The sequence below is a fragment of the Manis javanica genome, chromosome Y (assembly GCF_040802235.1).
Source record: "Manis javanica isolate MJ-LG chromosome Y, MJ_LKY, whole genome shotgun sequence".
Taxonomy (NCBI): domain Eukaryota; kingdom Metazoa; phylum Chordata; class Mammalia; order Pholidota; family Manidae; genus Manis; species Manis javanica.
This window is the reverse complement of record NC_133175.1, coordinates 2528667-2549666: the sequence shown is the minus strand read 5'-3', so window position 1 is coordinate 2549666 and position 21000 is coordinate 2528667. Positions and strand designations below refer to the sequence as shown.

Below are 21000 nucleotides of genomic sequence, written 5' to 3'. Positions count from 1 at the left end.
CAACATGGATGGACCTGGAGGGTATTATGCTTAGCGAAATAAGCCAAGTGGAGTAAGAAAAATACCAAATGATTTCACTCATCTGTGGAGTATAAGAACAAAGGAAAAACTGAAGGAACAAAACAGTAGCAGAATCACAGAACTCAACAATGGACTATCAGGTACCAAAGGGAAAGGGACTGGGGTGGATGGGTAGATAGGGTGGGATAAGGGGAGAGAAGAAGAAGGGGGGTATTAAGATTAGCATGCATCGGGGATGGGAGAAAGTGGAGGGCTGTACAACACAGAGGAGACAAGTAGTGATTCTACAACATTTTGCTATGTTGATTGACAGTGACCGTAAAGAGGTTTATAGTGGGGGACCTGGTATAGGGGAGAGCCTAGTAAATATAATATTCATCATATAAGTGTAGATTAATGATAACAACAACAACAAAAAAAGCAGTTCCTGTGTGGTGATCTCCAATAAGTTCTACACAATGGTATAAAGGGCATATCAAAGTGAGGGCAAAGGGTCCATTTGTGTTCATACAGAGGATCAAAGCCTAATTTGGCTACCCAGAAAATGAACTACGATACGATATGAAGAAGAACTTAGAACATCAGCACTCTCTGGAAGAGTCATACCAGAAGATGATCATCAAAAAACCTCAACAAAGATCCAGGTGATGTTGCAGTTGTAGCTGCATCCATCCCACTGGTTCCTGGACTTTCCATTGGAATGAAGGAGGGGATATCTAAGCTGGCCTGTGCTTTCATTAAAGCAAAAAATTTGACTGGATCGATACTGTTGGAACTCAACCAAGAATTAGGAGAAGTGCAAGTTGTAGCGCTCCAAAATCTTATGACTACAGAGTATCTACTTTTAAAAGAACATATGGGATGTGAACAGTTCCCAGGAATGGGTTGTTTTAATTTGTCTGATTTATTTCAGGTTGTTCAAGTACACTTGGACAATATCCATCATATCCCAGACAAATTTTCACAAATGCCTAGGGTGCCTAACTGGTTTTCTTGACTTCACTGGTGATGGCTGGTAATTATAGATCTCCTTTGGTTATGTAACTGTATTCCTATTATGTTAATATGTGTGGGCAATTTAATTAGTAGTTAAAACCTATACATACTTAAGTTACTCTACAAGAAGATATGACAAAGAAATAATTAATCCTCCCATGTATTCTTCCGTCTGCTACCTCTACAGCTTTTCTTCTTCCTTCCTAATTACAACCCTTAAATAGAATTCGTGCCTCATATCAAATTTACCAAGTATCATAATTCCTCCAAGTGGTAAAGATACCTCAAGACAAATGCTGGGTATAGAATCCACAGGGCATAAATCTGCAAAGAAGTAAAAAGCTAACCTTTTAAAACAATATGGCTTCTCTTTCACTTACCAACTTTACATCTCCCTCTATAGCCCTGGAAGATGACTGGTTAGCCAGAGATGAGTAAGATTCCTCAAGGGAGGAACAACCTAAGACAGGCACAGTCACAGGGGGGCCATCAGGTGAGAAATTGGGGAGCAATAGTGGTGAGGCTTAAAACCTCACCACCCCTCTGTTTTGAGAGAAATCTTCTGCATCCGTGGATGTTTTAATGCTCTTGTCTAGCTTGAATTAACACATAGTCTACAGGCACACACCTGATCACCTACAATTGCTCTCTTACAACACTAAACTATGTTTTCTACCTTTATCTTGAATCTACCTACCACTTCAGCATTTTATTAAAAATAAAAATAATATTATAGGGAAACAAGTGGGATCCACATATAAATCAAGTATAAAAACCAAACGAATATTCATATTTCACCTGATTGTTTATAGTTCATAATGCATGATCTAAACCGGAAGTTTCTGTGATGACTGCCCTTGTACTGTTCACCATGTAAGAACTTATTCACTATGTTAGAATTTTTTCACAATGTAAGAACTTGTTCGTTATGCTTCAGAAAATTGGGGACTGATGAGAATTCGGCTTGAGTTGGATTAATGATTGTGCATTGAGCATTGACTCCCTTATACAGAATTTTATTGTTGTTAACAATCATTTGATCAATAAATATGAGAGATGCCCTCTCAAAAAAAATTTTCAACCTCAGCTTCTATTGAGTAGAGTAATTGTTAGACATATGGAATGAGTTTTATTTTTTAATACTTTCACATGCTAAGACTTAGAGATGTTTGAACTGTTGGTAAGCATTAACCTATTGTACCAAACATTTTCTTTTAGTGTAAACTTTTTCTTAACATTACCTCATGAATTCTTTTGATAGTGACTCTTTTGTAAAGAATATTGATCAATGCTGGCAAAATCATTGCAGGCAAATGGTAGAGTATAATAATTATGTTTTTAGTTGCAAGTATGTTGTCGAATTTGTTAAATTTTTCCGGCTAAGAAAAATCCAAATTGCAGTTAACTCATGCTTTATTTAAAAACATAGTTGGGAGTGATTTATGACAGAAATGTGTTCTAAATTATTTAAAACTGAAATTGTAGTTAATTTTTGCACCTACAGTTTGGTTAATGGATGTTTTTTTTAAAACATAATTTTAGGAATAGTTGAGTTTAACATTGTTAGAGCCAAACAAGGAGGCATAAAATGTAAGATTATTTATAACCATGTCACTTTCAAATTACAAAACTGAGTCTCATTATTTTCTGAAATTAGTCATTTATGATCAGGTTTTAATGTGCCAGATAGTGTGCAGAAAATAAGTTGTAACCACATCAAAGGCAATGGTGAGTTAGGGAAATGTTTTAGATATTCCTTATGAGGCATTTCTGTTTCTCTAATACCAATAATATGATGTAAAATATCTCTGCGTCTCAGTTTTGTTGTAATACATGTTTAGAATAAATTGGACTAAAACAAAATGCTTCTAAAAAATTGTAATGCATTTTACCTATTTTTTATTTATTTAAAAAATATAAAAACAAAATGATGTGAATTCAGAGTTTTGCCATTAATTGAAAACATTCCTATTCTGTTTCCTACATAAACACTGAAGTTTGATTAGAATTTAAACTATTTATTCTTTGATATAGTTATTGGGAGCCTATAATTTTAAAATACAGAAAGAAGAGCACCAAATCAATTAAAATGTGAAAGTACTTATCTTACTATTATTTTATTTGAATGAGTTGCCTTTCATATTTGGTTGCTTTAGGTGTTTGTTTTTGGAATGTTTAAGCCCAGTGCTCACTTATTTCCAGTTAGGTGTGTCCTTCCTGGTAATCAGTGGCTACAATATCACAGCTTTCTGGTTTTCAAACTCATGTAAAAATGTGATTGTCTTAGTTCAGCATAGGGATCGTGAACCTGTCAGCATGACATCTTTCAGTTCCCACAACTCTGCACCCTGCCAAGATTCCCTGGATGGCAATACCTACACTTTCCCTAAAACTCTCAAATGCACCGGGCAAAGTTCCTCAAGAGAATGATCCCAGATGCCATAAGTGTTTTAAGTTACAAGCAAAAAAATAAAAATGTACATCTTCTGAATATAATATTAATGAATACAATGATTACCAAATGTTGATTGCACAAACACATTTTAAAATCTTCTAAATTTATTTACAACATTTACAGCTAATGTGAACTTGTCATAAAATTAAGTCTCTGAAAACACAGTTTGCCCTTTTGGATATTTTTGTACAGTTTAAATATGCTGTGTCAGGGGGAAATAACTATATCACATATAATTGTTTCTCCATGCAGTATTTAACCTGCCAGCCTGGAACATTCTTAATTCATTCTATAAGACACAGTTGAAGAGCTGTCAATTCTCTGTTGCTTTATAGCTTCTTACAAGCTCCCCTTTCACTTCTGGTTTCCTCTTGTTTCTCTTTTGGTTTTCCTCAGATGTTTAGACATATTCTAGCACTTAGTAGGTGTGTTTAAATTATAATTACTCTATTTCCTTTCTTACACAATGAATTCTTTAAATACCTTTTGAGATACAACATTGTCTCACATGAAGGATTTGATGATTGGAAAATGTTTATGTATGCTGAAAGATTACGAAATTGGCATTAACAAGCTAACACCTTCAACACCTCTTATAATTTCCATCTTTGTTTTGTGGTGAAAACCTTAAGGATCTCCTCTCAGTAACTTTCAGGTATTTAATGTAGTAGTATCAACTGTAATGACCATTCTTTATATTGGATCTCTGGAACTTGATTTTAACTGAAAATGTTTATAGTTTCTTACTCTCATATTTAATATATTACACAATTTTAATTAAATTATATTTTATTAAATAATGTAACTTGAATATAATATTTACAGCATTCTCAGTTAAATTTTCTAGTAGAGTACATACCCATAGAGATAACCCAGTTAGCACAAGTTCTTGGGTTTCCCCAGTGATTTTTAAAGGTACAAGGGGACTTGAGGTAGAAACATTTGAGGACTATCATTCTAGTGTATGTTCAAGTTACAATTAACATATATAACCAATATATTCATTATAAGGATTCATCATAAGTCTTAATAAGATTGTCCTTTTAAATGTTTTGTCTTCAAATACAAGCTATAGGAGCTTATGTTTGTACAGTCGTTGCATTAGTAGTGAATTTATATTTCTTCTTGTTTTTACTATCTACAATTCTAGATTGCAGATTTCTCTTTACACTTTTCGGTCTTCTAATCTTGCACTCAGTTTTTCCAAGATTTATTTGTTAGGCAAACTATATTAGCACTGTTGAACATCAGTAGTTTTTATGTAAAACAATCTTTATGTCAATGCACTTTCTTCATAAATCTGTGATAATATTTACGATTTAAGGAGGAATTTAGAACAAAGAGTGTTGAAATTGAATGAAAAGTGTGAAGTTATCTTTCCAAGACAAAGAAATGTATTATTGCCCATGTTTGATTTGGCAACTGATAAGAATATATAAAAACTGCAAAAGTAATGTGCTGTTCTTAAGAATAAGGTTTCATAAGGTGGTCAGTATTTTAATCAAAAAATACTTTGTTTGTAAATGCTTTATCTTTGTTTTATTTTTGACAGATCACGATTAGAAACATTTTTCTGTTCCTAGATAGAACTTAACGTTTTTCAGAACCCAGACTTACTTTCTGTTTGGTAAGGATGACAGTGATTTCTTTAAAAGAATTGTGACAATCAACTTATGATCACCTGTTTTATCTGTCATAACTAAAAGAAGATAAACAAGATCTGTACTTCATATCATAAAAATTTTAAATATTTAAAATTATATTTTACCACATGGTATCCCTTCATCTTAGTATTAATAAACTATCTTTTTGATGAAGCATACTACTTCTAGGAGCATTGTAAGAAAATCACGTTTCATATATTTTATGCTAACTTGAAAAAATCTTTGGAACCTAAAATAAGGCAGGTTTAAAAGCCTTAAAGCTATTCTAAATACTGCTTCATTTTTGGGAACTGTATATGCATTCAGTGAACTTTACCTAACTCTGAGATATTATTTAGATTTATTTTAGACAATCCAGAAACCAAGAAAACTTTAGCCGATTGTGGACAGATGAGTTTAATATCAAATTATATGTTATTTTGACTGTGGATTATACATTTACTTAAAAGCACAACCAATACCTAAACACAATCTATAATTTACAGTTATAAATTACGTCTGATATAGACAGTTTCTTTTGTTATCGGGACATGGGGCTTGAATTATTTGAATCACACATACTTTGTGATCAGAACATTCAGAGCAAGACTATACATGGGACTCTTCTTTTGATTAAGAAAGAAAGAAATGGCAAGGTGGTTGATCGATGTTTGATTCAAAGACTTTTAAATATGCTTTCTGATTTGGAAGTGAGGAATTTCTTAACTTTTATTAAATCAAAGTGAATTGTCAATCTAATAATCTAAAGCTACATTTTAACTGAGTTTCTTTGCATCTTAGATTTACATAGAGTCTTTTGAGAATAAATTACCCAAAGAAAGAAGGAAGATCTATCTATGCAATAGAGGAAAGGAACTTCACACAAAACAAGAGGTATTTGGAATGTAGATAACGATTAGTAGCTCCGTGATTCATAGAGCCTATTATTCAATACCCTGGGTAGACATTGCCTGATATTAGGTCTGATAGTTGTGGCCTGATGTGTTTATGTGTAATAAGCTGTACTTGTTTGCATTTTATGTATGTGTATACATGCTTTTTGGGATGACACTGAGAAAGCTTCACTTACATTCTTGGTCACTTTTGCTGAAGGTTTGTTGATTTTCTTAATCCTTTCAAAGAAACAAACTTTGGCCAGTTGATGTTTTCGCATTTGTTTCTCTCGTTTCTCTTTGCCTTGAATTTCATGCTAAATGTTACATTCACCACATGGTTTAGGTTCATATTGATCTTTTCACTGTGTCTTCAGAAGCAGGGTTGGGTTTCTGTTTTTAGACCTTTTTAAAACTATATTCACAAGTATCAACTTTCCTGTAAATAGCATGTTAGCTGCATTCCTTAAATTTTGGTATGATGTATCTTCATTTTCTTTCACATTCAAGTATTTTTGAGTTTCCCTTGTGACTTTTTCTTTAACACAGTTACTTAGAATTGTTTTGTTTCATTTCCATACATTTGTGAATTCCCCTTATTCCATTTTAATGCCATTGAAATCAGAGAACATGAATCAGAAAAATCATACACTTTGTATGATTTCAATACTTTAGTACTTGCTGACTAACAAGTCTGAAACAGTCTATCCTGTGAAATGTTCCTTGTGTGCTTGACAAGTATGTGTATTTTACTGTTGGTGGTGGAATGTTCTTTATGATCTTGTTAATTAGAGTTGCTCAAGTGTTTTATTTATTTACTTATTTTTTTGTCGGGGTGTTCTATTTCTTTTATATCCTTCATATGTCCTCCTATGTATCATACATATGTGTGTTCCATGTGTTCTTTATATCATATGTCATATATATGCACACACACAAACATATATTTGTATATACACAGGTCCATGCGGTATTAAAATCAGTGGCTGTGACTGTTGAATTACCAATTTCTGAACTGATTTCAGAACTAACATCAGTAATTTTACAGTTTTATGGTAGTTATATTAAAAAGTCAACTACAGATTTAATTTACTTTGTATATTAATATGTTTATTTTGATATGATTAATACACAAACACATGAGCAAGAGTTTGGTTACTAGATCACCCTGTTGTCAAGTCCCCACCACATACCCCATTACAACCAATTTCCATCATTATAATAAGATGCTAATAGAATCTCCACTTGTCTTCTCTGTGCCCCCCTTGTGTTATGTGTGTCAATTGTAATGCCCCTTGTTCCTGTACTCCCTCCCTTCCCAAGCACCCCTCCAGTCCCATTCCCTTTGGTAACTGATAGAGCATTCTGAGGTTCTGTGAGCATGCTGCTGTTTTGTTCCTGCAGGCTTTGGTTTGTTCTTATGCTCCACAGATGAGTGAAATTACTGGTACTTTTCTTTCTCCACCTGGATTTTTTCACTGAGCCTAATACCTCTAGTGCTATGCATGTTATTGCAAATGGTAGGATCTGTTTTCTTCTTATGTCTGAATAATACTCCACTGTGTGTGTGTGTGTGTGTGTGTGTGTGTGTGTGTGTGTGTGTGTGTGTGTGTGTATACATATATAATCATCTTCTTTATCCATTCAACTAATAATGGACACTTAGGTTGCTTCCATTTCTTGGTTATTGTATATAATGCTGTGATAAATGTAGGAGCAAACATGCCTTTTTGAAACTGGTCTTTCATTATGAGAGTAAATTCCCAAAAATGGAATTTATGGGTCAACTGGTATTCCTATTTTTAGTTTTTTGAGGAACCTCCATACTACTCTCCACAATGGTTGAACTAGTTCATGTCACACAGCAGTGTAGGAGGCTTCCCCTTTCTCTGCATCTCAGTACCACTTATTACTAGTCTTTTCAATTCTGGCCAACCTAACTGGTGTGAGGTGATATCTCATTGTGGTTTTAATTTGCGTTTCATGTGAATTAGTGATGTGAAGCATCTTTCCATGTGCCTGTTGGCCATCTGAGTTTCTTCTTTGGAAAAGTGTCTGTTCATGTTATCTGCCCATGTTTTAATCGGGTTATTTTCTTTTTATATGTTGAGGCTAGTGAGTTCCTATATATTTTGTATGTTAACCTCTAGTAAGATATGTTATTTACAAATATACTCTCCTATACTGTAAGATGCATTTTCTTCTTCTGATGGTGTCCTTTGCTCTACAAAAGCTTTTAAGCATGATGCAGTCCCATTTCTTCATTTTATAATTTTGTTTCCTTGTCTGAAGAGATGCATTCAGGAAAATTTTGCTCATATTTATATTCAAGAGACTTTTGCCTATGTTTTCTTCTAAGAATTTTATGGTTTCATGAGTTACATTCAGGTCTTTGATCCATTTTGAGTTTCCCTTTACGTATGGCCTTGGATAATAATCCAGTTTCATTCTCTTCCATATAGCTGTCCAGTTTTGTCAACACGAGTTGGTGACGAGGCCGTCATTTCCCTGTTCTATATCCATGGCTACTTTATCATATATTAATTGACAATACATGCATGCATTTGTATTTGTACCTGGGCTCTCTAGTCTGTTCTCTCTAGTCTGTTCATTGGTCTTTGGTCTGCTCCTGTGTCAGTCCACCGAGTTTATTGTTATTGAACAGTTGTTGACATACAGTCTCATATTTTTTTTCAAATATGCAACACCGTTAGTGGGTCAGTAGTTCCTCATGTTATTAAGTCCTCACCACCTAAGGTGCAGTTATGGTTTCTCAACAGTGGATGATGTTACAGAATCACTGACTATATTACCCCTGCTGTTCTACCATCCCTCTGACCAATTTAAGTTACAATTGGGATTTTTCAGCCCTTTTATCCTGCTCGCACTCCACCTTAAACATCCGACAAACTTTCATTTTATTTTAGTTTGTTTTTATATTCCAAAGTAAGTGAAGTCATATCGTATTTGTGTTTATCAACCTGGCTTATTTTACTTCTCATAATACCCTTTTGTTGCAAAAGGCAATATTTCTCTCTCTCTCTCTCTCTCTCTCTCTCTCTCTCTCTCTCTCTCTCTCTCTCTCTCTCTCTCTCTCTCTCTCTCTCTCTCTTTCTCACTCACTGCTTAATAATATTCCATCATGTATATGTACCACATCTTGTTCATCTATTCATCTATGGTTCCTTCCATAGATAGCTATCTTAAGTAATGCAGTAATAAATAAAGGGATGCACATGACTTTTTGAATCAGGGACATACTTTTGTTTGGGTAAATTCCTAGGAGTGGATTTAATGGGCTGTATGGAATTCTTGATAGATTTTTGAGGAACCTCCATACTGCTTTCCACACTGGCTGCACCAACTGACTTTCTGACAGCTTAATTTCCTCCTCACCAACTTGGATGCTTTTATCCTTAGTTGTGTGTGACCGCCATAACTGGAACCTCCAGTATTATGTAGAATAGTGAGAAAGTTGTAAGAGTGGACATCCTTGTCTCTTTCCGTATCATGGAAAGCTTCCAGCTTTCGCCATTGAATATGATAGTAACCAAAGGTATGTCCTATATGGCCTTCATAATGGTGATGTTTGTACCCTCTGTAACCATTTTGTTGAGAATTTTTGTCCAAGAACAGATGCTGCATTTTGTCAAATGCTTTTTGGTATCTGTTTAGACAATCGTATGGTTTCTATCTTTTTTGTTAATGTGTTTGGTGATGTTGATTTACATTTATTATACCATCCTTGTAATTCTGAAGTAATCCCATTTGGTTGGATGGATCTTCTTGCTGTATTTTTTGACCTGTTGTGCCAATGTTTTGTTGAGGACCTTGCATCTACTTTTGTTAGCGATATTGGTCTACACGTTTCTTTCTTGTAGTGCATTTCTCTGGTTTTGGTGTTAAAGAGTATTGCTGTTTCCATAGAATGAATTTGGAAGTGTTCCCTCCTCTTCTTCATTTTGGAATTCTTTAGGGATGGTCTTAGCTCTGTTTTAAATGTTTGGTAACTTTCAGCTGTGAAGCCTTCTGGTCCTGTCCCTTTGTTTCTTGGGCATTTTTTATTACCATTCAGTTTTATTACTGCTAAATAGTCCAGTGAGGTTTTGTTTCCTCATGGGTCCACATGGGATGGTAGTGTTATTCTGGGAACTTGCCCATTTCTTATAGATTCTGCAATTTCTTGGCATGTATTTTTAATAGAATTCTCTAATCTTTGTGTTTCTGTGGTGTCCATTGTGACTATTTCTTTTTCTGTTTTTGTTTATTTATGTACTCTCTTTTTATTCCCCTGGAGAAATCTGGCTAAGGCTCAGTCTCTTATTTTCGCAGACAACCAGCTCTTTTATTATTTTTCTATTGCTTCATTCTGTATATTTTCTATTTCTCCTCTGATCGTTATTATGTCCCTCTTTATACCAGCTTTGGTCTTTGATTTTCTTCTATGAGATTGCCTGTTTGAAATTTTTCTCATTTCTTGAGGTAGCCCTGTATTTTCTCTTACATCTTTTGCTGGCATCTGAAGTATTTTGAACTGTTGTGTTTCTGTTTTAATTGGTTCCCTTGTGTACTGTGTTTTCCTCTTTGATCTCCCCACTGATCCGCTAAATGTATGGATGCATATTATTTACCCTCCATTTGTTTGAGTTTTATTCACAATTTGTTTTTCATGTAATGGACTTTATGTTTCATAGCATTGTGGTCTGAAATGATGCTCGATAGAATGTCAATCATATATTTGTTAAGACTTGTTTTTCATCCCTACATGTGATCTATTCTGGAAATGATTCTGTGTTCCCTTGAGAAGAATGTGCATTCTGGTACTTTTGGGTGGAATGATATGTATATAACTGTCAAGTCCTACAGGTTTTGATGTGTTGTTCAGTGCCACTCTTCCCTTACTGATTTTATGTCTGGATGTTCTATGCAGTGGTGTTATGAAGTGTTAAAAGTTCCCTACTTCATTGTGTTGCTTGCAGTTTCTCCCTGTAGTCCCGTTAAGTATATGCTTTATATACTTAGATTCTCCTATGTTGGGAACACAGATATTTATAATTGTTATATGCTCTTTCTGCACTGATCTCTTCCTCCGCTTTGTAATGACCTACTTTGTCTGGTGACTGTTTTGTGGTGAAGTCTGTTTTGCCTGATGTAAGTACTGCTACTCCTGCCTTCTTGTCTCTTCCATTTGAGTGAGATATATTTTTCTATCCATTCACCTTTAGTCTGTGTATGTCTGGGATTGAAGTGAGTCTTTTATATGAAACATATAGATCTTGCTTTCTTTTCCATTATACTACCCTATATCTTTTATTTTTGGTGCATTTATTCCATTTACATTTAAGGTAATTACTAATAACTCTGTCATTCTTGCCATTTTGCTAGTTGTCTCATGGTTCTTGTAATTTGGTGATTGGCTTTAGTGTTATGCTTGGATTCATTTCTCCTTATTCTGCGTGTGTCTACATGTAGACACTTTCCATCCTCCTCCACACTGTATGTATGATGTCATAATCTACATCTTTTGTGTATCCCTGGCTGATTTTGTGTATGGGCGATTTTACTACTATTCCCTTCTGAACACCTAATTGCTTTATAAGTGATTGCTGCACTACCTCTACTGTAGTTTTTCTTAGACCAATGAAAACCATTTAAACCTAAAAACACTTCCATCTGAACAAGTCCTGGAACATATTGTGAGGCTGGTTTGGTGGTGGTGAATTCCTGTAACCTCTGTTCATCAGGAAAGCTTTCAGTGTCTCCTCCAATCCTGAATGAAAACCTTGCTGGGTAGAGAGTTCTTGGTGATAGAATCTTTCCCTTTCAGAACTGCGAATATTTCATGCCACTCCTTTGTTCTCTGTAATATTTTGCTGGGAAAACTGATGGCCTTTGGTGACTGTTTGCCTTGCAGTAACTGTATGCCCCTCTCTTGCTAGTTTGAAGATTCTGTCTTTGATCTTTGCCATTTTAATTACTTTGTGTCTTCTTGTGGACCTCCTTGTGTTCTTCTTGTTAGGGGCTCCATGGGCTTCCAGGATCTGAATGTCAGTTTCCTTCACCAGGTTGGGAAATAGGAAATCATTTGCAAGTTTTCTCTGCAAATAAACCTTCTATCCCTTTGCCTCTGTCTTCTTCTGGGATCCCTATTATGTGAATATTATTTCATTTGGAGATGTTCCACTGTTCTCATACTATGATCACACTTTTTGAATTATTTATTCTCTCTGTGCCTCAACTCGGTTGCTTCCCAGTACCCTCTCTTCTAGCTGACTGTTATGTTCCCCTGTCTCCTCTAGCCTTCTGTTGATTCCCTATATTGTATCTTTGTGTGGTTATTGTATTCTTCTATGTCTCCTTTTTATGTTTTCTCTCTTGTTGAAGTTCTTGCTGAGATACTGAGTTCTTGCTTTCATGTCAGTGAACACATTTATTGATTATTTCTCTGGGTTCTTTATCATGAGGATTGCTTATTTCTCTTTCATTTTGCACTTGTCGGTCTTGTTCTTCTGTTGGGAACATATCCCTCACTCTTTTCATTTTACTTGGCTCTCTTTGTTTCCTCCTTTATATTAGATAGATCTACTATGCCTCCATGCCTTCCCAGTAGAGGCTTTATGTCATGTGTGTCATGCAGTACCCAGAAGTGCAAAATTTCCTGCACACAAGAGCCAGTTTCCCAGTTGTAGCTGCGCCACACTTACTGTTGGTGGGCTGTGGGCAGGGCCCACTTTTTCTCTGCCTGCCAGCAGTGGTGATTCTCCACTGCTCCTCCGTTGTGAGATAGCTGGCATTTCTTTTGCAATGCACTTTGTTTGGGGCTACTGTTTACTTGGGTTCCTACAAAATATAACTTCTGCTGGACTGAGTATGTTGGGTGAGCATGTTTTCCACGGAATGCATGGGCTGAGCCAGCAGGGAGCGTTTCCAAACTGGCTGCTGCAGGCATCGGCCTACTTGGGCTGCAGGAGGACTGGAAAAACCTGCGTTTATGCCATCAGTACTCCTGTGCTTCCAGAACACTTTTCACCACCAGTAGATTTTTCAAACTGCTGCCTCTGTGTTGTGTCTCAGTTATACCGATGCAGCAGGCCTCATTGGTGACAGGAGACAGGAGTCTTAGCATCCATGAGTGCCTCAACTCTCTCTGGTCTCCAGCCCTGTTAATTTTCAAAGCTCAGTGTGGTGGTGTCTAGTCTTCTCAGAACAGATCAGCAGAGCCTACTTTGCTGTATCTTGAGCTCTTATCAGCTTCTCACTCCATTCTTTTTCATCCCTTCTGTGGGCTGTGGTAGGGGAAAGGCTTGAAATCTGATCTGTCACAGCTCTACCCCTTCTTCCTTCTCAGTGTCATATTCTCTTCTTCAAGGGGTTTTGGTGATTCTGTATTCAAAACATTTTAGCTTTTTTTGTTTGTATCTGGAGAGGTTATCACATTGGATTCCTAGCCACTCTGTCCCTCCAATTTTCAACATCAGTATCTTTTCACCTTAGTCTTTACTATAATTACATTGCTAGCTTGTCAGTTTTATAAATGAAGGCAATGAATATCCTAACTTTGAAACTAAAAAGGAAAGAAAACAAATTTTTGTATGCAATTTTAAATATTATTGTGTGCCTTCATAATTTGTTGTACTTTTATTTTTTTACTTATCTAGTGGATATAGTTAGTTGCCTTTATGTGTAAAGCTTGTAATTTAATAATCCACAATTACCTGTCACTTTGCCTTTGATCTCATTTTCACATCCCCTTTTCAGTCTAATGTATTCTTTAGTCATTACATGTAGTGTCTGTTAGATAATGTAACTATTCTCTTGCATGTTCTTTCTTACTTTTATTTACAATGGTACAAACTCTTTAAAAATAAAGAGTGTTATTTTGTTTGATTACTGTAGTTTAGCTTCTTGATGTTTTTTTTCCTGTTGTAATTAGAATTTGCATCTGGCTGGTCTTTGTCTTTAATAAACTGAAAAATAATTTATGCTTTTGTATATTTTTAAAAAGTAAAATATAATTGTTAAAGAACACATGGATTTCTAGAGTAAAGTTTGTGGCTCATTTATACAACCTGTAGGGAGTCAATTGTGATTCCAATCCCATTAATCTCATGTCTTTTTGTTACACCTGGCAGGGTTTCTTTACTTTTCAAGTCTCGGTTTCCTCATGGAAAACTATAATGGCAATTACATAATGAGTTACACTTGGCAGCATTTCCTTTCTTTTAAATCTCAGTTTCCTCATGGAAATCTATTGTGCCAATTACATCGTGAATTGCCCTAATGTAACCATGGTAAACGACTGCTCAAGTGCTGAGGTGCTGTATTAATCTTGTGAATGTTATTATCTGTTTTATTTTTTAACTTTAAAAGCTGTTTGCTTTATTCTTAAAGTTGACAGATTTATTCTTTGCCCCCCTCCAGTTCCTTTCCCATAGATTGACTAGAAGTCTCATTTTATTTTTGTGAATTATGGATTAATTTCCTCAATATTCCTTCCAAATAAGGTTAGTCTCTGGTTTCTATCTCAAGTTCCTAACGCCTAAGTATTAGTTCCCTCTATTTTAACAGTTCATTGGTTAATAACTAAATGGAATTTTCTCTGCAATTTAAAAGAATTTTGAAGTGTTAATGTTTCCTAAAATACAGAGAAAATGTATTTGTACTCTGATCATTATGTTTTAAGATTTTATACTAAAAATTTTATTCTATATTTATAGACTTTATTGATAATAATCGGATTTTAGAAATTTATTGTTTCCTGTAAAAGTCTAAGAAAACTGTGTTAAGCTGTTTTCTGTATTTGAGGGGAGGTTTGTAAATAAATAGCATGATTTCATTTTTACTACTGCTAATACTTTATTTTATAGCCTACAGACCTGAAGAAACAAAAGATTCCTTAATTGACAGGAGCTGCATTGAAAGATACAAGGAAAACCCAAACCAGTTGAAGTAAATTGAATAAAACACTGGCCTTAACCTGAATATTTGATACTCTTTGCACTTTCAGTGAGTACCTCATGGTCCTGTCCATTGAATAAATACTGATGCCCTGATAAAAGCAATATATTAAAAACATAAATGCAAAATTAAAATTTCCATCAATGTTATCACTTTAAACAAAGAACTCTAGGAATGAATATTTCTTTAAATGCTATCTACAATGTACTTAATCATCTAAAAGTCACTAGGTTATTTAATACTCTTTGCTATCTATCCTCTATTATGATAGGTGTAATGTTGTCTATGTGTACAACAATTTACTTTAAGAAACAAAAAATATGTCTAAACATTTAAAGGAAAATGGCAAAATGATTTATGTATCTGTATGATTTAAGCCTTATTTACATATAAGAATTAAGATATCTGTTTGTTCTTATATTGGCATTTCTCTTTGAAATTTATCAAGTAATAATAGAAAACATTTATCTTTACAGTATGGCACCAGTCATAATTTATCTACAATAGAAAAAAACTTCAATCTTCTTGAATATAATTTTTATGCATATAATCAATTTGCTTTTTTGGACAACTTCCGAGAAAAATAAAACCTTCCAAGACTTATCAAGGAAGAAACAGAAATCTAAACAGACAAATTAATAGCAATGAAATTGAATCAGTAATAAAAAAACTACCCAATAACAGAAGGTCCAGACCACATGGATTCACTGCTGAATTTTATGAGACATGTAGAAAATACATAATACCCATTCTCCTAAAAGTTTTCCAAAAACAGGAGAGGAAGGAATACTTCCAAACTCATTCTATAAAGCAGCATAACCCTAATACCAAAACCAGGCAAACACCCAACCAAAAAAGAAAATTACCGACCAATATGCATGATGAACATAGATGCAAAACTACTCAACAAAATATTAGCAAACCAAATTCAAAAATACATCAAAAGTATCATACACCATGAGAAGTGGAATTCTTCTCAGGGATGCAAGAATGGTACAACATTTGAAAATCCATCAACACTGTCCACCACATCAACAAAGAGAAGGGAAAAAAAACACATGATCATCTCCATAGATGATGAAAAAGCATTCGGCAAAATTCAACATCCATTCATGATAAAAACTCTCAACAAAATGGGCATAGAGGGCAAGTATGTCAACATAATAAAAGCCGTTTATAATAAACCCACAGTCAGCATCACACTTAAGAGTGAGAAGCTGAAAGCTTTTCCTCTAAGACCAGGAACAAGAAAGGAATGCCCACTCTCCCCACTGCTATTCAACACAATACTGGAGGAACAAGCCACAACAATCAGACAAAACAAAGAAATACAAGGCATCCAGATTGGTATATAAGATGTCAAACTGTCCTTATTTGCAGATGAAATAATACTGTACATCATTAATCCTAAAGACGGCACTCCAAAGCTATTAGAACTAGTATCTGAGTTCAGCAAAGTTGCAGGATACAAAATTAATACCCAGAAATCTGAGGCTTTACAGTACACTAATGATGAACTAGCAGAAAGAAAAATCAGGTGAGCAATTCCATTCACAATTGTATCAACAATAATAAAATACCTAGGAGTAAACCTAACCAAGGAAATGAAAGACCTGTACCATGAAAACTACAAGACACTCTTAAGAGAAATCAAAGAGGACACCAACAAATGTAAACTCATCTCATACTCATGGATAGGAAGAACTAATATTGTCAAAATGGCCATCCTGCCTAAAACAATCTATAGATTCAGTGCAATCCCTATCAAAATACTACCAGCAGCATTCTTCAACAAACTGAAAAAAATAGTTTTAAAATTCATATGCAACCACAAAAGACCCTGAATAGCCAAACCAGAGCAGTTCTGAGAAGGAAGAATGAAGCAGGGTTATCTTGCTTCCCAACTTTAATCTCTACTGCAAAGTGACAGTAATCAAGTCAATTTGGTATTGGCACAAGAACAGAACCACGAACCAGTGGAACAGAATAGAAAGTCCAGATATTAACCCAGACATATATGATGAATTAGTATATGATAAAGGAGCCATGGACATACAATGGGAAAATTAAGGCCTCTTTGAAAGCTGGTGTTGGCAAAACTGAATAGTTGCATGGAAGAGAATGAAACTGAATCATTGTCTAACCCCATACACAAAAGTAAATTCGAAATGGATCAAATACCTGAATGTAAGTCATGAAAACATAAAACTTTTAGGAAAAAGCACAGGCAAAAATTTCTTGGACATAAACGTGAGGGACTTCTTCATGAGCATATCTCCCTGGGCAAGGGAAACAAAAGCAAAAATTAACAACTGTGACTATATCAAACTGTAAATCTTCTGTATAATAAATAACACCACCAAAAGAACAAAAAGGCATCGTAACTATGGGAGAATATATTCCTAAATGACAGATCCGAAAAAGGGTTGACATTCAAAATATATAAAGAGCTCATGCAAGTCAACAAACAAAAAGTGAATAATCCAATTAAAATATGGTCAGAGGAGCTGAACACACAGTAATACGATGAAGAAATTCAGACAGCCAACAGACACATGAAAAGATGCTCCACATCGCTAATCATCAGAGAAATGCGAATTAAAACCAAAATGAGATATCTCCTCATACCAACAATGATCACCACAATCCAGAAGACAAACAAGAAATGTTGTTGAGATTGTGGAGAGAGGGGAACCCCCTACACTGCTGATGGGAATGTAAACTAGTTCAACCATTGTGGAAAGCAGTATGGAGGTTCCTCAAAAAGCTCAAAATAGAAATACCACGTTACCAAGCATTTGAACTCCTATTAATTTACCCTAAGACTGCAGCAGCCCAGTTTGAAAAAGACAGATGCACCCCTAAATTTATTGCAGAAGTATTCCCAATAGCCAAGAAATGGGAGCAACCTAAGTGCCCATAAGTAGGTGAATTGATAAAGAAGATATGGTACTTATACACAATGCAATATTATTCAGCCATGAGAAGAAAACAAATCCTGCCATTTGCAACAACACGGATGGAGCTAGAGGGTATTATGCTCAGTGGAATAAGCCAGGTGGAGAAAGACAGTATCAAAAGATTTCACTCATCTGTGGAGTATAAGAACAAAGAAAAACTGAAGGAACAAAACAGCAGCAGAATCACAGAAACCAAGAATGGACTAGCAGTTTTACCAAAGGGAAAGAGGCTGGGGAGGATGGGTGGGAAGGGAGGGATAAGGGAGGGAAAAAGAAAGGGGCATTACGATTAGCATGTATAATGTGGGAGGGGTCACAGGGCAGGCTGTACAACACAGAGATGAGAAGTAGTGATTCTACAAGCTCTTACTGCGCTGATGGACAATGACTGCAATGGAGAGTGTGGGGGGAAGTTCATGATGGGGGGAGCCTAGTAAACATAATGTTCCTCATGTAATTGTAGAGTAATGATACCAGGAAAAATTTACTTTGACTAAGAAGCACATTTTGTAGAGAGACAATCAAGTTTACTAGGTGTAAGTGTGGACTATATTCTTTTTAAGTTTGTGTTTAATACCAGCTGTACAATTCATTGTTTGCATTTTAAGTCAACTCTGATTTATCCATCGTCATGGTCTCCTCTTCCTCTTCATTAAAATATCCTCATTTATTAATTTATATGTACTTATGTAATCCTTTCAATGCTCAGAAGGAGGAGCACTGATTCCTCCATTTTACACATTTGGGTTTGAGGAGAGGTTGAGGGACTTGCGCAAGGTTATGGTAAGTGGCAAAGAAAGCACTCAAATGCAATTCTTCCTGGCATCAGAATCCGTGCTCCTAAATATCTCCCTATGCAAAGTCTCTGCGCCAGCCCCACAAAGAGCAATGGGACAGTTTTGATTATCCAACTGACCTTACTTGGCCATACATAATATACCTGAATAAATCAAGAAGTGTTATATAGGGGCAGACAAAATACATCCTAGTGAGATAAGTGTAGGTAGAGTTTTGCCCAAAAGGGTCCTTTTTCTTCTACCCTATAGCAGAATGAGTCCAAAAAACTGTTATCTACATATGAAGTATGTACGTAGTGATGAGCAGGCCTTTATTGGTTAAAAGAATGAGAAAAGGTAGTTGTACTTAAAGATAAGCAGCAGAGTTCTTAATGTTAAGGAAAAATGAGTATATAAAAGAATTGAGTTAAACTACCAGGTATGCCCAAGTCCTCCTTATTAAATGCAGAGAAGGGCCCCAAAGAGAGTGCAGTAGCCTCAGCTCAGCTATTCAACGAACCTCTGAGCACGTCCAGAGTTTCCATAGCCAAATGTCATATTAGGCTTTTAGTTCTCAGTAAATTCAAAGAGGAAATATATTTTTACTCAGATAAATTCTAACATCCTGTGAATTGAATACCTTGACCAGCTGGTTAATGAGTGCATTGACAGAGGAATGAATGTAAGATCAATTGAATCGTGGCTTTTCAGTTAATATCCCCTTCATAAAGGAAATCATATTGAAAGGATCATATCGAAAAATCTATCTTTGTAGCCAGAAAACAAATTGTCAGAAAAACTTTGCTGAGGTCGGCTACCTGCAGTATGAGGAGTGTTTATTTTTAGGACCTTGCTGGTTTCCAAGAATTTCCTATTCACAAGGCAGGTTTGGTTGACCCCTGGGCAGAAAAGAGTTAAAAGAGCATGTCAGATACTGCTCTCTGAAAAATGGTCTGCTTGTAAGATTGGACCGTAGCTGGCATCTGGGACCTTGGTTTTCAGGTGGGTGCACACCATTCCTGTAACTGATAGGGGTGGCTCAGTGTGTATAAACTATTTCTGCAAATTGTATAATTTTCCCTTAACTCCTGCTTTCCTTCTTGGAGTCTGGGATTTTGGTGTAGGAGTGGAAGAGGGCACCTAAGTGGCTAGCCCACAGAAGGAACCCCAGGTGCTGTCTCTAATACGTTTCACTGGGCAGAAACATCGCACTCACGTTGCCCATTTTTGCTGCTGGTTGACGAGCGTGCTCTTGGTGAGCCCTCAGGAGGAAGAGTGCGAAGGAAAGCCTGCCCGTAGATTCTTCCAGATTCTCCCTAGGTCTTCTTTCCCCGTATGTAACAACTCTGCCACCACGACGAATCTTCGCCAGGTGAACAGCTATATGCTGAGTCCCAGGCCTCCTTCTGGTGACCCTCTCACTGTTACGTGATCTTGGAGACCCTCAGCAAAGCCACTTGCCACAGGCCTTTCACCTCTGCAGGCCTTAATTTGAAAAGCAGCGCAGACTTAATGCATTTCATCAGAAAGTTTTCGAAAGACTGGGTGTTCCCCCCTGTTCTGACAAGATAAACAGAATGCCAAAGGTATTTGCAGTCTGCGACTTCAATACATACAAAGTGCAGCGAACACCTTACCCAGTAGGAAACTCCGGGAGGGAACCAGGAAGGCAGTGAATGTACACAGCAGAAACAAGAGTGCACTTCTTAAAGAACAATAAGACAGAACTGTCGTTGTTCCTTTAGCCTCAAGGCACAGCTTTCTTTGGTGTAAGAACTGCGGGGAAAAAGTCTAAGAAGCCATATGAAGTTCCGTTGTGTTGTGGGCTTCTGCAAGTATCAGCCAAGGGAGAATGTGGACAGAACTAGAAAGGGCTCCTGTTATTAATGAATGTCATCTTTACAAGTATAATAACATCGTTTTCACTGCAACATCGGTATGTGTTGTGTGTGCTCTTCTTTCTAGGTGCTGAAGGGCTGTTAATATTTGTGAACAAAGGAAGGAAAAACAGTCACGTGGTATATATTGAAATTCTGTTGAAAACAAAGGAACAAAACAGCGTTCACTGAGATCAGAGCATTAAGAAAAGATGCCTGATATCACATATAATGAAAGTGCCATGCACAATAAAAATGAAAAGCCACGAATAGATCTTGTAACAGAATAGCAAATGGTGGAGGACAATAACGCAATGTACATCTCAGCATCACTATGGTTTTTTTCTCATCCTTTAACACAACGTAGTTTTCAGGATGAATAAAATGCAATATTCAGACAGTATTTTAACACATTTCATGT

At 35.9% G+C, this 21000-nt stretch overlaps 1 long non-coding RNA gene across 1 annotated transcript in view; it reads left to right on the top strand.

Annotated features, from left to right (window-relative positions):
• LOC140847560 (uncharacterized) overlaps nucleotides 1-14989 on the top strand; it is a 29105-nt gene extending 14116 nt beyond the window's left edge. The window contains exons 3-4 of the long non-coding RNA XR_012127620.1: nucleotides 14430-14512; nucleotides 14876-14989. This is a non-coding gene — a long non-coding RNA (uncharacterized lncRNA). The remainder of the gene's footprint in view (nucleotides 1-14429; nucleotides 14513-14875) is intronic.
• Nucleotides 14990-21000: the final 6011 nt, after the last annotated feature.